Source organism: Spermophilus citellus (assembly GCF_964194105.1).
Source record: "Spermophilus citellus genome assembly, chromosome: 6".
NCBI classification, from domain to species: domain Eukaryota; kingdom Metazoa; phylum Chordata; class Mammalia; order Rodentia; family Sciuridae; genus Spermophilus; species Spermophilus citellus.
This window is the reverse complement of record NC_138187.1, coordinates 57,209,365-57,226,854: the sequence shown is the minus strand read 5'-3', so window position 1 is coordinate 57,226,854 and position 17,490 is coordinate 57,209,365.

Sequence of the window (17,490 nt, the reverse complement as noted above, 5' to 3'; positions counted from 1 at the left end):
TAGTTTTTTGGAAGCTTGGCAACCCTTTTCCATGAAAGTGATTTGCGACAGTCTCTGCTTAGGGCTACATCAATAGGAAACAAACCATAGAGATAGAACTTGGAACTACTTTATTGTGTCAAGTTTCAAAGAGCTAGCACAAACAGTGTTTATTTAGAGTTCCAACTACATGTATCCATATAGGAGAAAACAGAGTGAAACCTAAAAATTAAAACTGTTACTGCCAACGAACGGTTTAACCTAGAAGAACGAAATTTGGAATGCCAAGTCGGATTGGGCTACTGATCATTACCTGAAAGTGTCATCAAGCTTGGGTGAAAAAATGTGTGCTGAGATTTCAGGAAACTCGTAGTTTTTTGGAAGCTTGGCAACCCCTTTCCATGAAAGTGATTTGCGACAGTCTCTGCTTAGGGCTACATCAATAGGAAACAAACCATAGAGATAGAACTTGGAACTACTTTATTGTGTCAAGTTTCAAAGAGCTAGCACAAACCATGTTTGATTTAGAGTTCCAACTACATGTATCCATATAGGAGAAAACAGAGTGAAACCTAAAAATTAAAACTGTTACTGCCAACGAACGGTTTCACCTAGAAGAACGAAATTTGGAATGCCAAGTCGGATTGGGGTACTGATCATTACCTGAAAGTGTCATCAAGCTTGTTTGAAAAAATGTGTGCTGAGATTTCAGGAAACTCGTAGTTTCTTGGAAGCTTGGCAACCCCTTTCCATGAAAGTGATTTGCGACAGTCTCTGCTTAGGGCTACATCAATAGGAAACAAACCATAGAGATAGAACTTGGAACTACTTTATTTTGTGAAGTTTCAAAGAGCTAGCACAAACAGTGTTTGATTTAGAGTTCCAACTACATGTATCCTTATAGGAGAAAACAGAGTGAAACCTAAAAATTAAAACTGTTACTGCCAACGAACGGTTTAACCTAGAAGAACGAAATTTGGAATGCCAAGTCGGATTGGGCTACTGATCATTACCTGAAAGTGTCATCAAGCTTGGGTGAAAAAATGTGTGCTGAGATTTCAGGAAACTCGTAGTTTTTTGGAAGCTTGGCAACCCCTTTCAATGAAAGTGATTTGCGACAGTCTCTGCTTAGGGCTACATCAATAGGAAACAAACCATAGAGGTAGAACTTGGAACTACTTTATTGTGTCAAGTTTCAAAGAGCTAGCACAAACCGTGTTTGATTTAGAGTTCCAACTACATGTATCCATATAGGAGAAAACAGAGTGAAACCTAAATATTAAAACTGATAGTGCCAACGAATGGTTTAACCTAGAAGAACGAAATTTGGTGAGCCAAGGAGGATTGGGGTACTGATCATTACCTGAAAGTGTCATCAAGCTTGGGTGAAAAAATGTGTGCTGAGATGTCAGGAAACTCGTAGTTTTTTGGAAGCTTGGCAACCACTTTTCATAAAAGTGATTTTTGCCAGTCTCTGCTTAGGGCTACATCAATAGGAAACAAACCATAGAGATAGAACTTTGAACTACATTATTGTGTCAAGTTTCTAAGAGCTAGCACAAACCGTGTTTGATTTAGAGTTCCAACTACATGTATCCATATAGGAGAAAACAGAGTGAAAACTAAAAATTAAAACTGTTACTGCCAACGAATGGTCTGTCCTAGAAGAATGAAATTTGGAATGCCAAGTCGGATTGGTGTACTGATCATTACCTGAAAGTGTCATCAAGCTTGGGTGAAAAAATGTGTGCTGAGATTTCAGGAAACTCGTAGTTTTTTGGAAGCTTGGCAACCCCTTTCCATGAAAGTGATTTGCGACAGTCTCTGCTTAGGGCTACATCAATAGGAAACAAACCATAGAGATAGAACTTGGAACTACTTTATTGTGTCAAGTTTCAAAGAGCTAGCACAAACCGTGTTTGATTTAGAGTTCCAACTACATGTATCCATATAGGAGAAAACAGAGTGAAACCTAAATATTAAAACTGATAGTGCCAACGAATGGTTTAACCTAGAAGAACGAAATTTGGTGAGCCAAGGAGGATTGGGGTACTGATCATTACCTGAAAGTGTCATCAAGCTTGGGTGAAAAAATGTGTGCTGAGATGTCAGGAAACTCGTAGTTTTTTGGAAGCTTGGCAACCACTTTTCATAAAAGTGATTTTTGCAAGTCTCTGCTTAGGGCTACATCAATAGGAAACAAACCATAGAGATAGAACTTGGAACTACATTATTGTGTCAAGTTTCAAAGAGCTAGCACAAACCGTGTTTGATTTAGAGTTCCAACTACATGTATCCATATAGGAGAAAACAGAGTGAAACCTAAAAATTAAAACTGTTACTGCCAACGAATGGTTTGTCCTAGAAGAACGAAATTTGGAATGCCAAGTCGGATTGGGGTACTGATCATTACCTGAAACTGTCATCAAGCTTGGGTGAAAAAATGTGTGCTGAGATTTCAGGAAACTCGTAGTTTTTTGGAAGCTTGGCAACCCCTTTCCATGAAAGTGATTTGCGACAGTCTCTGCTTAGGGCTACATCAATAGGAAACAAACCATAGAGATAGAACATGGAACTACTTTATTGCGTCAAATTTCAAAGAGCTAGCACAAACCGTGTTTGTTTTAGAGTTCCATCTACATGTATCCATATTTGAGAAAACAGAGTGAAACCTAAAAATTAAAACTGTTACTGCCAACGAACGGTTTAACCTAGAAGAACGAAATTTGGAATGCCAAGTCGGATTGGGGTACTGATCATTACCTGAAAGTGTCATCAAGCTTGGGTGAAAAAATGTGTGCTGAGATTTCAGGAAACTCGTAGTTTTTTGGAAGCTTGGCAACCCATTTCCATGAAAGTGATTTGCGACAGTCTCTGCTTAGGGCTACATCAATAGGAAACAAACCATAGAGATAGAACTTGAAACTACTTTATTGTGTCAAGTTTCAAAGTGCTAGCACAAACCGTGTTTGATTTAGAGTTCCAACTACATGTATCCATATAGGAGAAAACAGAGTGAAACCTAAAAATTAAAACTGTTACTGCTAACGAACGGTTTAACCTAGAGGAACGAAATTTGGAATGCCAAGTCGGATTGGGCTACTGATCATTACCTGAAAGTGTCATCAAGCTTGGGTGAAAAAATGTGTGCTGAGATTTCAGGAAACTCGTAGTTTTTTGGAAGCTTGGCAACCCCTTTCCATGAAAGTGATTTGCGACAGTCTCTGCTTAGGGCTACATCAATAGGAAACAAACCATAGAGATAGAACTTGGAACTACTTTATTGTGTCAAGTTTCAAAGAGCTAGCACAAACCGTGTTTGATTTAGAGTTCCAACTACATGTATCCATATAGGAGAAAACAGAGTGAAACCTAAATATTAAAACTGTTAGTGCCAACGAATGGTTTAACCTAGAAGAACGAAATTTGGTGAGCCAAGGAGGATTTGGGTACTGATCATTACCTGAAAGTGTCATCAAGCTTGGGTGAAAAAATGTGTGCTGAGATGTCAGGAAACTCGTAGTTTATTGGAAGCTTGGCAACCCCTTTCCATGAAAGTGATTTGCGACAGTCTCTGCTTAGGGCTACATCAATAGGAAACAAACCATAGAGATAGAACTTGGAACTACTTTATTGTGTCAAGTTTCAAAGAGCTAGCACAAACCGTGTTTGATTTAGAGTTCCAACTACATGTATCCATATAGGAGAAAACAGAGTAAAACCTAAATATTAAAACTGTTACTGCCAACGAACGGTTTAACCTAGAAGAACGAAATTTGGTGAGCCAAGGAGGATTGGGGTACTGATCATTACCTGAAAGTGTCATCAAGCTTGGGTGAAAAAATGTGTGCTGAGATTTCAGGAAACTCGTAGTTTTTTGGAAGCTTGGCAACCCTTTTCCATGAAAGTGATTTGCGACAGTCTCTGCTTAGGGCTACATCAATAGGAAACAAACCATAGAGATAGAACTTGGAACTACTTTATTGTGTCAAGTTTCAAAGAGCTAGCACAAACCATGTTTGATTTAGAGTTCCAACTACATGTATCCATATAGGAGAAAACAGAGTGAAACCTAAAAATTAAAACTGTTACTGCCAACGAACGGTTTCACCTAGAAGAACGAAATTTGGAATGCCAAGTCGGATTGGGGTACTGATCATTACCTGAAAGTGTCATCAAGCTTGTTTGAAAAAATGTGTGCTGAGATTTCAGGAAACTCGTAGTTTCTTGGAAGCTTGGCAACCCCTTTCCATGAAAGTGATTTGCGACAGTCTCTGCTTAGGGCTACATCAATAGGAAACAAACCATAGAGATAGAACTTGGAACTACTTTATTTTGTGAAGTTTCAAAGAGCTAGCACAAACAGTGTTTGATTTAGAGTTCCAACTACATGTATCCATATAGGAGAAAACAGAGTGAAACCTAAAAATTAAAACTGTTACTGCCAACGAACGGTTTAACCTAGAAGAACGAAATTTGGAATGCCAAGTCGGATTGGGCTACTGATCATTACCTGAAAGTGTCATCAAGCTTGGGTGAAAAAATGTGTGCTGAGATTTCAGGAAACTCGTAGTTTTTTGGAAGCTTGGCAACCCCTTTCAATGAAAGTGATTTGCGACAGTCTCTGCTTAGGGCTACATCAATAGGAAACAAACCATAGAGGTAGAACTTGGAACTACTTTATTGTGTCAAGTTTCAAAGAGCTAGCACAAACCGTGTTTGATTTAGAGTTCCAACTACATGTATCCATATAGGAGAAAACAGAGTGAAACCTAAATATTAAAACTGATAGTGCCAACGAATGGTTTAACCTAGAAGAACGAAATTTGGTGAGCCAAGGAGGATTGGGGTACTGATCATTACCTGAAAGTGTCATCAAGCTTGGGTGAAAAAATGTGTGCTGAGATGTCAGGAAACTCGTAGTTTTTTGGAAGCTTGGCAACCACTTTTCATAAAAGTGATTTTTGCCAGTCTCTGCTTAGGGCTACATCAATAGGAAACAAACCATAGAGATAGAACTTTGAACTACATTATTGTGTCAAGTTTCTAAGAGCTAGCACAAACCGTGTTTGATTTAGAGTTCCAACTACATGTATCCATATAGGAGAAAACAGAGTGAAAACTAAAAATTAAAACTGTTACTGCCAACGAATGGTCTGTCCTAGAAGAATGAAATTTGGAATGCCAAGTCGGATTGGTGTACTGATCATTACCTGAAAGTGTCATCAAGCTTGGGTGAAAAAATGTGTGCTGAGATTTCAGGAAACTCGTAGTTTTTTGGAAGCTTGGCAACCCCTTTCCATGAAAGTGATTTGCGACAGTCTCTGCTTAGGGCTACATCAATAGGAAACAAACCATAGAGATAGAACTTGGAACTACTTTATTGTGTCAAGTTTCAAAGAGCTAGCACAAACCGTGTTTGATTTAGAGTTCCAACTACATGTATCCATATAGGAGAAAACAGAGTGAAACCTAAATATTAAAACTGTTAGTGCCAACGAATGGTTTAACCTAGAAGAACGAAATTTGGTGAGCCAAGGAGGATTTGGGTACTGATCATTACCTGAAAGTGTCATCAAGCTTGGGTGAAAAAATGTGTGCTGAGATGTCAGGAAACTCGTAGTTTTTTGGAAGCTTGGCAACCCCTTTCCATGAAAGTGATTTGCGACAGTCTCTGCTTAGGGCTACATCAATAGGAAACAAACCATAGAGGTAGAACTTGGAACTACTTTATTTTGTGAAGTTTCAAAGAGCTAGCACAAACCGTGTTTGATTTAGAGTTCCAACTACATGTATCCATATAGGAGAAAACAGAGTAAAACCTAAATATTAAAACTGTTACTGCCAACGAACGGTTTAACCTAGAAGAACGAAATTTGGTGAGCCAAGGAGGATTGGGGTACTGATCATTACCTGAACGTGTCATGAAGCTTGGGTGAAAAAATGTGTGCTGAGATTTCAGGAAACTCGTAGTTTTTTGGAAGCTTGGCAACCCTTTTCCATGAAAGTGATTTGCGACACTCTCTGCTTAGGGCTACATCAATAGGAAACAAACCATAGAGATAGAACTTGGAACTACTTTATTGTGTCAAGTTTCAAAAAGCTAGCACAAACAGTGTTTGATTTAGAGTTCCAACTATATGTATCCATATAGGAGAAAACAGAGTGAAACCTAAAAATTAAAACTGTTACTGCCAACGCACGGTTTAACCTAGAAGAACGAAATTTGGAATGCCAAGTCGGATTGGGCTACTGATCATTACCTGAAAGTGTCATCAAGCTTGGGTGAAAAAATGTGTGCTGAGATTTCAGGAAACTCGTAGTTTTTTGGAAGCTTGGCAACCCCTTTCCATGAAAGTGATTTGCGACAGTCTCTGCTTAGGGCTACATCAATAGGAAACAAACCATAGAGATAGAACTTGGAACTACTTTATTGTGTCAAGTTTCAAAGAGCTAGCACAAACCGTGTTTGATTTAGAGTTCCAACTACATGTATCCATATAGGAGAAAACAGAGTGAAACCTAAATATTAAAACTGATAGTGCCAACGAATGGTTTAACCTAGAAGAACGAAATTTGGTGAGCCAAGGAGGATTGGGGTACTGATCATTACCTGAACGTGTCATGAATCTTGGGTGAAAAAATGTGTGCTGAGATTTCAGGAAACTCGTAGTTTTTTGGAAGCTTGGCAACCCTTTTCCATGAAAGTGATTTGCGACACTCTCTGCTTAGGGCTACATCAATAGGAAACAAACCATAGAGATAGAACTTGGAACTACTTTATTGTGTCAAGTTTCAAAAAGCTAGCACAAACAGTGTTTGATTTAGAGTTCCAACTACATGTATCCATATAGGAGAAAACAGAGTGAAACCTAAAAATTAAAACTGTTACTGCCAACGCACGGTTTAACCTAGAAGAACGAAATTTGGAATGCCAAGTCGGATTGGGCTACTGATCATTACCTGAAAGTGTCATCAAGCTTGGGTGAAAAAATGTGTGCTGAGATTTCAGGAAACTCGTAGTTTTTTGGAAGCTTGGCAACCCCTTTCCATGAAAGTGATTTGCGACAGTCTCTGCTTAGGGCTACATCAATAGGAAACAAACCATAGAGATAGAACTTGGAACTACTTTATTGTGTCAAGTTTCAAAGAGCTAGCACAAACCGTGTTTGATTTAGAGTTCCAACTACATGTATCCATATAGGAGAAAACAGAGTGAAACCTAAATATTAAAACTGATAGTGCCAACGAATGGTTTAACCTAGAAGAACGAAATTTGGTGAGCCAAGGAGGATTGGGGTACTGATCATTACCTGAAAGTGTCATCAAGCTTGGGTGAAAAAATGTGTGCTGAGATGTCAGGAAACTCGTAGTTTTTTGGAAGCTTGGCAACCACTTTTCATAAAAGTGATTTTTGCCAGTCTCTGCTTAGGGCTACATCAATAGGAAACAAACCATAGAGATAGAACTTGGAACTACATTATTGTGTCAAGTTTCAAAGAGATAGCACAAACCGTGTTTGATTTAGAGTTCCAACTACATGTATCCATATAGGAGAAAACAGAGTAAAACCTAAATATTAAAACTGTTACTGCCAACGAACTGTTTAACCTAGAAGAACGAAATTTGGTGAGCCAAGGAGGATTGGGGTACTGATCATTACCTGAACGTGTCATGAATCTTGGGTGAAAAAATGTGTGCTGAGATTTCAGGAAACTCGTAGTTTTTTGGAAGCTTGGCAACCCTTTTCCATGAAAGTGATTTGCGACACTCTCTGCTTAGGGCTACATCAATAGGAAACAAACCATAGAGATAGAACTTGGAACTACTTTATTGTGTCAAGTTTCAAAAAGCTAGCACAAACAGTGTTTGATTTAGAGTTCCAACTACATGTATCCATATAGGAGAAAACAGAGTGAAACCTAAAAATTAAAACTGTTACTGCCAACGCACGGTTTAACCTAGAAGAACGAAATTTGGAATGCCAAGTCGGATTGGGCTACTGATCATTACCTGAAAGTGTCATCAAGCTTGGGTGAAAAAATGTGTGCTGAGATTTCAGGAAACTCGTAGTTTTTTGGAAGCTTGGCAACCCCTTTCCATGAAAGTGATTTGCGACAGTCTCTGCTTAGGGCTACATCAATAGGAAACAAACCATAGAGATAGAACTTGGAACTACTTTATTGTGTCAAGTTTCAAAGAGCTAGCACAAACCGTGTTTGATTTAGAGTTCCAAATACATGTATCCATATAGGAGAAAACAGAGTGAAACCTAAATATTAAAACTGATAGTGCCAACGAATGGTTTAACCTAGAAGAACGAAATTTGGTGAGCCAAGGAGGATTGGGGTACTGATCATTACCTGAAAGTGTCATCAAGCTTGGGTGAAAAAATGTGTGCTGAGATGTCAGGAAACTCGTAGTTTTTTGGAAGCTTGGCAACCACTTTTCATAAAAGTGATTTTTGCCAGTCTCTGCTTAGGGCTACATCAATAGGAAACAAACCATAGAGATAGAACTTGGAACTACATTATTGTGTCAAGTTTCAAAGAGCTAGCACAAACCGTGTTTGATTTAGAGTTCCAACTACATGTATCCATATAGGAGAAAACAGAGTGAAACCTAAAAATTAAAACTGTTACTGCCAACGAATGGTTTGTCCTAGAAGAACGAAATTTGGAATGCCAAGTCGGATTGGGGTACTGATCATTACCTGAAACTGTCATCAAGCTTGGGTGAAAAAATGTGTGCTGAGATTTCAGGAAACTCGTAGTTTTTTGGAAGCTTGGCAACCCCTTTCCATGAAAGTGATTTGCGACAGTCTCTGCTTAGGGCTACATCAATAGGAAACAAACCATAGAGATAGAACTTGGAAGTACTTTATTGTGTCAAGTTTCAAAGAGCTAGCACAAACCGTGTTTGATTTAGAGTTCCAACTACATGTATCCATATAGGAGAAAACAGAGTAAAACCTAAATATTAAAACTGTTACTGCCAACGAACGGTTTAACCTATAAGAACGAAATTTGGAATGCCAAGTCGGATTGGGCTACTGATCATTACCTGAAAGTGTCATCAAGCTTGGGTGAAAAAATGTGTGCTGAGATTTCAGGAAACTCGTAGTTTTTTGGAAGCTTGGCAACCCCTTTCCATGAAAGTGATTTGCGACAGTCTCTGCTTAGGGCTACATCAATAGGAAACAAACCATAGAGATAGAACTTGGAACTACTTTATTGTGTCAAGTTTCAAAGAGCTAGCACAAACCGTGTTTGATTTAGAGTTCCAACTACATGTATCCATATAGGAGAAAACAGAGTGAAACCTAGAAATTAAAACTGTTACTGCCAACGAACGGTTTAACCTAGAAGAACGAAATTTGGAATGCCAAGTCGGATTGGGCTACTGATCATTACCTGAAAGTGTCATCAAGCTTGGGTGAAAAAATGTGTGCTGAGATTTGAGGAAACTCGTAGTTTTTTGGAAGCTTGGCAACCCCTTTCCTTGAAAGTGATTTGCGAGAGTCTCTGCTTAGGGCTACATCAATAGGAAACAAACCATAGAGATAGAACTTGAAACTACTTTATTGTGTCAAGTTTCAAAGAGCTAGCACAAACCGTGTTTGATTTAGAGTTCCAACTACATGTATCCATATAGGAGAAAAAAGAGTGAAACCTAAAAATTAAAACTGTTACTGCCAACGATCGGTTTAACCTAGAGGAACGAAATTTGGAATGCCAAGTCGGATTGGGCTACTAATCATTACCTGAAAGTGTCATCAAGCTTGGATGAAAAAATGTGTGCTGAGATTTCAGGAAACTCGTAGTTTTTTGGAAGCTTGGCAACCACTTTCCATAAAAGTGATTTTTGCCAGTCTCTGCTTAGGGCTACATCAATAGGAAAAAAACCATAGAGATAGAACTTGGAACTACTTTATTGTGTCAAGTTTCAAAGAGCTAGCACAAACCGTGTTTGATTTAGAGTTCCAACTACATGTATCCACATAGAAAACAGAGTGAAACCTAAAAATTAAAACTGTTACTGCCAACGAATGGTTTGTCCTAGAAGAACGAAATTTGGAATGCCATGTCGGATTGGGGTACTGATCATTACCTGAAAGTGTCATCAAGCTTGGGTGAAAAAATGTGTGCTGAGATTTCAGGAAACTCGTAGTTTTTTGGAAGCTTGGCAACCCCTTTCCATGAAAGTGATTTGCGACAATCTCTGCTTAGGGCTACATCAATAGGAAACAAACCATAGAGATAGAACTTGGAACTACTTTATTGTGTCAAGTTTCAAAGAGCTAGCACAAACCGTGTTTGATTTAGAGTTCCAACTACATTTACCCATATAGGAGAAAACAGAGTAAAACCTAAATATTAAAACTGATACTGCCAACGAACGGTTTAACCTAGAAGAACGAAAATTGGAATGCCATATCGGATTGGGCTACTGATCATTACCTGAAAGTGTCATCAAGCTTGGGTGAAAAAATGTGTGCTGAGATTTCAGGAAACTCGTAGTTTTTTGGAAGCTTGGCAACCCATTTCCATGAAAGTGATTTGCGACAGTCTCTGCTTAGGGCTACATCAATAGGAAACAAACCATAGAGAAAGAACTTGGAACTACTTTATTGTGTCAAGTTTCAAAGAGCTAGCACAAACCGTGTTTGATTTAGAGTTCCAACTACATGTATCCATATAGGAGAAAACAGAGTGAAACCTAAAAATTAAAACTGTTACTGCCAACGAATGGTTTGTCCTAGAAGAATGAAATTTGGAATGCCAAGTCGGATTGGGGTACTGATCATTACCTGAAAGTGTCATCAAGCTTGGGTGAAAAAATGTGTGCTGAGATTTCAGGAAACTCTTGTTTTTTGGAAGCTTGGCAACCCCTTTCCATGAAAGTGATTTGCGACAATCTCTGCTTAGGGCTACATCAATAGGAAACAAACCATAGAGATAGAACTTGGAACTACTTTATTGTGTCAAGTTTCAAAGAGCTAGCACAAACCGTGTTTGATTTAGAGTTCCAACTACATGTATCCATATAGGAGAAAACAGGGTAAAACCTAAATATTAAAACTGTTACTGCCAACGAACGGTTTAACCTAGAAGAACGAAATTTGGTGAGCCAAGGAGGATTGGGGTACTGATCATTACCTGAAACTGTCATCAAGCTTGGGTGAAAAAATGTGTGCTGAGATTTCAGGAAACTCGTAGTTTTTTGGAAGCTTGGCAACCACTTTCCATGAAAGTGATTTGCGACAGTCTCTGCTTAGGGCTACATCAATAGGAAACAAACCATAGAGATAGAACTTGGAACTACTTTATTGTGTCAAGTTTCAAAGAGCTAGCACAAACCGTGTTTGATTTAGAGTTCCAACTACATGTATCCATATAGGAGAAAACAGAGTGAAACCTAAAAATTAAAACTGGTACTGCCAACGAACGGTTTACCTAGAAGAACGAAATTTGGAATGCCAAGTCAAATTGGGGTACTGATCATTACCTGAAAGTGTCATCAAGCTTGGGTGAAAAAATGTGTGCTGAGATGTCAGGAAACTCGTATTTTTTTGGAAGCTTGGCAACCCCTTTCCATGAAAGTGATTTGCGACAGTCTCTGCTTAGGGCTACATCAATAGGAAACAAACCATAGAGATAGAACTTGGAACTACTTTATTGTGTCAAGTTTCAAAGAGCTAGCACAAACCGTGTTTGATTTAGAGTTCCAACTACATGTATCCATATAGGAGAAAACAGAGTGAAACCTAAAAACTAAAACTGTTACTGCCAACGAACGGTTTAACCTAGAGGAACGAAATTTGGAATGCCAAGTCGGATTGGGCTACTGATCATTACCTGAAAGTGTCATCAAGCTTGGGTGAAAAAATGTGTGCTGAGATTTCAGGAAACTCGTAGTTTTTTGGAAGCTTGGCAACCACTTTCCATGAAAGTGATTTGCGACAGTCTCTGCTTAGGGCTACATCAATAGGAAACAAACCATAGAGATAGAACTTGGAACTACTTTATTGTGTCAAGTTTCAAAGAGCTAGCACAAACCGTGTTTGATTTAGAGTTCCAACTACATGTATCCATATAGGAGAAAACAGAGTGAAACCTAAATATTAAAACTGTTAGTGCCAACGAATGGTTTAACCTAGAAGAACGAAATTTGGTGAGCCAAGGAGGATTTGGGTACTGATCATTACCTGAAAGTGTCATCAAGCTTGGGTGAAAAAATGTGTGCTGAGATGTCAGGAAACTCGTAGTTTTTTGGAAGCTTGTCAACCACATTCCATAAAAGTGATTTTTGCCAGTCTCTGCTTAGGGCTACATCAATAGGAAAAAAACCATAGAGATAGAACTTGGAACTACTTTATTGTGTCAAGTTTCAAAGAGCTAGCACAAACTGTGTTTGATTTAGAGTTCCAACTACATTTATCCATATAGGAGAAAACAGAGTAAAACCTAAATATTAAAACTGTTACTGCCAACGAACGGTTTAACCTAGAAGAACGAAATTTGGTGAGCCAAGGAGGATTGGGGTACTGATCATTACCTGAAAGTGTCATCAAGCTTGGGTGAAAAAATGTGTGCTGAGATTTCAGGAAACTCGTAGTTTTTTGGAAGCTTGGCAACCACTTTCCATGAAAGTGATTTGCGACACTCTCTGCTTAGGGCTACATCAATAGGAAACAAACCATAGAGATAGAAGTTGGAACTACTTTATTGTGTCAAGTTTCAAAGAGCTAGCACAAACCGTGTTTGATTTAGAGTTCCAACTACATGTATCCATATAGGGGAAAACAGAGTGAAACCTAAAAATTAAAACTGTTACTGCCAACGAACGGTTTAACCTAGAAGAACGAAATTTGGAATGCAAAATCGGATTGGGCTACTGATCATTACCTGAAAGTGTCATCAAGCTTGGGTGAAAAAATGTGTGCTGAGATTTCAGGAAACTCGTAGTTTTTTGGAAGCTTGGCAACCCCTTTCCATGAAAGTGATTTGCGACAGTCTCTGCTTAGGGCTACATCAATAGGAAACAAACCATAGAGATAGAACTTGGAACTACTTTATTGTGTCAAGTTTCAAAGAGCTAGCACAAACCGTGTTTGATTTAGAGTTCCAACTACATGTATCCATATAGGAGAAAACAGAGTGAAACCTAAATATTAAAACTGTTAGTGCCAACGAATGGTTTAACCTAGAAGAACAAAATTTGGTGAGCCAAGGAGGATTGGGGTACTGATCATTACCTGAAAGTGTCATCAAGCTTGGGTGAAAAAATGTGTGCTGAGATGTCAGGAAACTCGTAGTTTTTTGGAAGCTTGGCAACCACTTTTCATAAAAGTGATTTTTGCCAGTCTCTGCTTAGGGCTACATCAATAGGAAACAAACCATAGAGATAGAACTTGGAACTACTTTATTGTGTCAAGTTTCAAAGACCTAGCACAAACCGTCTTTGATTTAGAGTTCCAACTACATGTATCCATATAGGAGAAAACAGAGTGAAACCTAAAAATTAAAACTGTTACTGCCAACGAATGGTTTAACCTAGAAGAACGAAATTTGGAATGCCAAGTCAGATTGGGGTACTGATCATTACCTGAAAGTGTCATCAAGCTTGGGTGAAAAAATGTGTGCTGAGATTTCAGGAAACTCGTAGTTTTTTGGAAGCTTGTCAACCCCTTTCCATGAAAGTGATTTGCGACAGTCTCTGCTTAGGGCTACATCAATAGGAAACAAACCATAGAGACAGAACTTGGAACTACTTTATTGTGTCAAGTTTCAAAGAGCTAGCACAAACCGTGTTTGATTTAGAGTTCCAAGTACATGTATCCATATAGGAGAAAACAGAGTGAAACCTGAAAATTAAAACTGTTACTGCCAACGAATGGTTTAACCTAGAAGAACGAAATTTGGAATGCCAAGTCAGATTGGGGTACTGATCATTACATGAAAGTGTCATCAAGCTTGGGTGAAAAAATGTGTGCTGAGATTTCAGGAAACTCGAAGAATTTTGGAAGCTTGCCAACCCCTTTCCATGAAAGTGATTTGCGACAGTCTCTGCTTAGGGCTACATCAATAGGAAACAAACCATAGAGATAGAACTTGGAACTACTTTATTGTGTCAAGTTTCAAAGAGCTAGCACAAACCGTGTTTGATTTAGAGTTCCAACTACATGTATCCATATAGGAGAAAACAGAGTGAAACCTAAAAATTAAAACTGTTACTGCCAACGAACGGTTTCACCTAGAAGAACGAAATTTGGAATGCCAAGTCCGATTGGGGTACTGATCATTACCTGAAAGTGTCATCAAGCTTGGGTGAAAAAATGTGTGCTGAGATTTCAGGAAACTCGTAGTTTTTTGGAAGCTTGGCAACCCCTTTCCATGAAAGTGATTTGCGACAGTCTCTGGTTAGGGCTACATCAATAGGAAACAAACCATAGAGATAGAACTTGGAACTTCTTTATTTTGTGAAGTTTCAAAGAGCTAGCACAAACCGTGTTTGATTTAGAGTTCCAACTACATGTATCCATATAGGAGAAAACAGAGTAAAACCTAAATATTAAAACTGTTACTGCCATCGAACGGTTTAACCTAGAAGAACGAAATTTGGTGAGCCAAGGAAGACTGGTGTACTGATCATTACCTGAACGTGTCATCAAGCTTGGGTGAAAAAATGTGTGCTGAGATTTCAGGAAACTCGTTGTTTTTTGGAAGCTTGGCAACCCTTTTCCATGAAAGTGATTTGCGTCAGTCTCTGCTTAGGGCTACATCAATAGGAAACAAACCATAGAGATAGAACTTGGAACTACTTTATTGTGTCAAGTTTCAAAGAGCTAGCACAAACAGTGTTTGATTTAGAGTTCCAACTACATGTATCCATATAGGAGAAAACAGAGTGAAACCTAAAAATTAAAACTGTTACTGCCAACGAACGGTTTAACCTAGAAGAACGAAATTTGGAATGCCAAGTCGGATTGGGCTACTGATCATTACCTGAAAGTGTCATCAAGCTTGGGTGAAAAAATGTGTGCTGAGATTTCAGGAAACTCGTAGTTTTTTGGAAGCTTGGCAACCCCTTTCCATGAAAGTGATTTGCGACAGTCTCTGCTTAGGGCTACATCAATAGGAAACAAACCATAGAGATAGAACTTGGAACTACTTTATTTTGTGAAGTTTCAAAGAGCTAGCACAAACCGTGTTTGATTTAGAGTTCCAACTACATGTATCCATATAGGAGAAAACAGAGTAAAACCTAAATATTAAAACTGTTACTGCCAACGAACGGTTTAACCTAGAAGAACGAAATTTGGTGAGCCAAGGAGGATTGGGGTACTGATCATTACCTGAAAGTGTCATCAAGCTTGGGTGAAAAAATGTGTGCTGAGATTTCAGGAAACTCGTAGTTTTTTGGAAGCTTGGCAACCACTTTCCATGAAAGTGATTTGCGACAGTCTCTGCTTAGAGCTACATCAATAGGAAACAAACCATAGAGATAGAACTTGGAACTACTTTATTGTGTCAAGTTTCAAAGAGCTAGCACAAACCGTGTTTGATTTAGTGTTCCAACTACATGTATCCATATAGGAGAAAACAGAGTAAAACCTAAATATTAAAACTGTTACTGCCAACGAACGGTTTAACCTAGAAGAACGAAATTTGGTGAGCCAAGTCGGATTGGGGTACTGATCATTACCTGAAAGTGTCATCAAGCTTGGGTGAAAAAATGTGTGCTGAGATTTCAGGAAACTCGTAGTTTTTTGGAAGCTTGGCAACCCCTTTCCATGAAAGTGATTTGCGACAGTCTCTGCTTAGGGCTACATCAATAGGAAACAAACCATAGAGATAGAACTTGGAACTACTTTATTGTGTCAAGTTTCAAAGAGCTAGCACAAACCGTGTCTGATTTAGAGTTCCAACTACATGTATCCATATAGGAGAAAACAGAGTGAAACCTAAAAATTAAAACTGTTACTGCCAACGAACGGTTTAACCTAGAAGAACGAAATTTGGAATGCCAAGTCGGATTGGGGTACTGATCATTACCTGAAAGTGTCATCAAGCTTGGGTGAAAAAATGTGTGCTGAGATTTCAGGAAACTCGTAGTTTTTTGGAAGCTTGGCAACCACTTTCCATGAAAGTGATTTGCGACAGTCTCTGCTTAGGGCTACATCAATAGGAAACAAACCATAGAGATAGAACTTGGAACTACATTATTGTGTCAAGTTTCAAAGAGCTAGCACAAACCGTGTTTGATTTAGAGTTCCAACTACATGTATCCATATAGGAGAAAACAGAGTGAAACCTAAATATTAAAACTGTTACTGCCAACGAATGGTTTGTCCTAGAAGAACGAAATTTGGAATGCCAAGTCAGATTGGGGTACTGATCATTACCTGAAAGTGTCATCAAGCTTGGGTGAAAAAATGTGTGCTGAGATTTCAGGAAACTCGTAGTTTTTTGGAAGCTTGGCAACCCCTTTCCATGAAAGTGATTTGCGACAATCTCTGCTTAGGGCTACATCAATAGGAAACAAACCATAGAGATAGAACTTGGAACTACTTTATTGTGTCAAGTTTCAAAGAGCTAGCACAAACCGTGTTTGATTTAGAGTTCCAACTACATGTATCCATATAGGAGAAAACAGAGTAAAACCTAAATATTAAAACTGTTACTGCCAACGAACGGTTTAACCTAGAAGAACGAAATTTGGTGAGCCAAGGAGGATTGGGGTACTGATCATTACCTGAAAGTGTCATCAAGCTTGGGTGAAAAAATGTGTGCTGAGATTTCAGGAAATTCGTAGTTTTTTGGAAGCTTGGCAACCCCTTTCCATGAAAGTGATTTGCGACAATCTCTGCTTAGGGCTACATCAATAGGAAACAAACCATAGAGATAGAACTTGGAACTACTTTATTGTGTCAAGTTTCAAAGAGCTAGCACAAACCGTGTTTGATTTAGAGTTCCAACTACATGTATCCATATAGGAGAAAACAGGGTAAAACCTAAATATTAAAACTGTTACTGCCAACGAACGGTTTAACCTAGAAGAACGAAATTTGGTGAGCCAAGGAGGATTGGGGTACTGATCATTACCTGAAACTGTCATCAAGCTTGGGTGAAAAAATGTGTGCTGAGATTTCAGGAAACTCGTAGTTTTTTGGAAGCTTGGCAACCACTTTCCATGAAAGTGATTTGCGACAGTCTCTGCTTAGGGCTACATCAATAGGAAACAAACCATAGAGATAGAACTTGGAACTACTTTATTGTGTCAAGTTTCAAAGAGCTAGCACAAACCGTGTTTGATTTAGAGTTCCAACTACATGTATCCATATAGGAGAAAACAGAGTGAAACCTAAAAATTAAAACTGGTACTGCCAACGAACGGTTTACCTAGAAGAACGAAATTTGGAATGCCAAGTCAAATTGGGGTACTGATCATTACCTGAAAGTGTCATCAAGCTTGGGTGAAAAAATGTGTGCTGAGATGTCAGGAAAC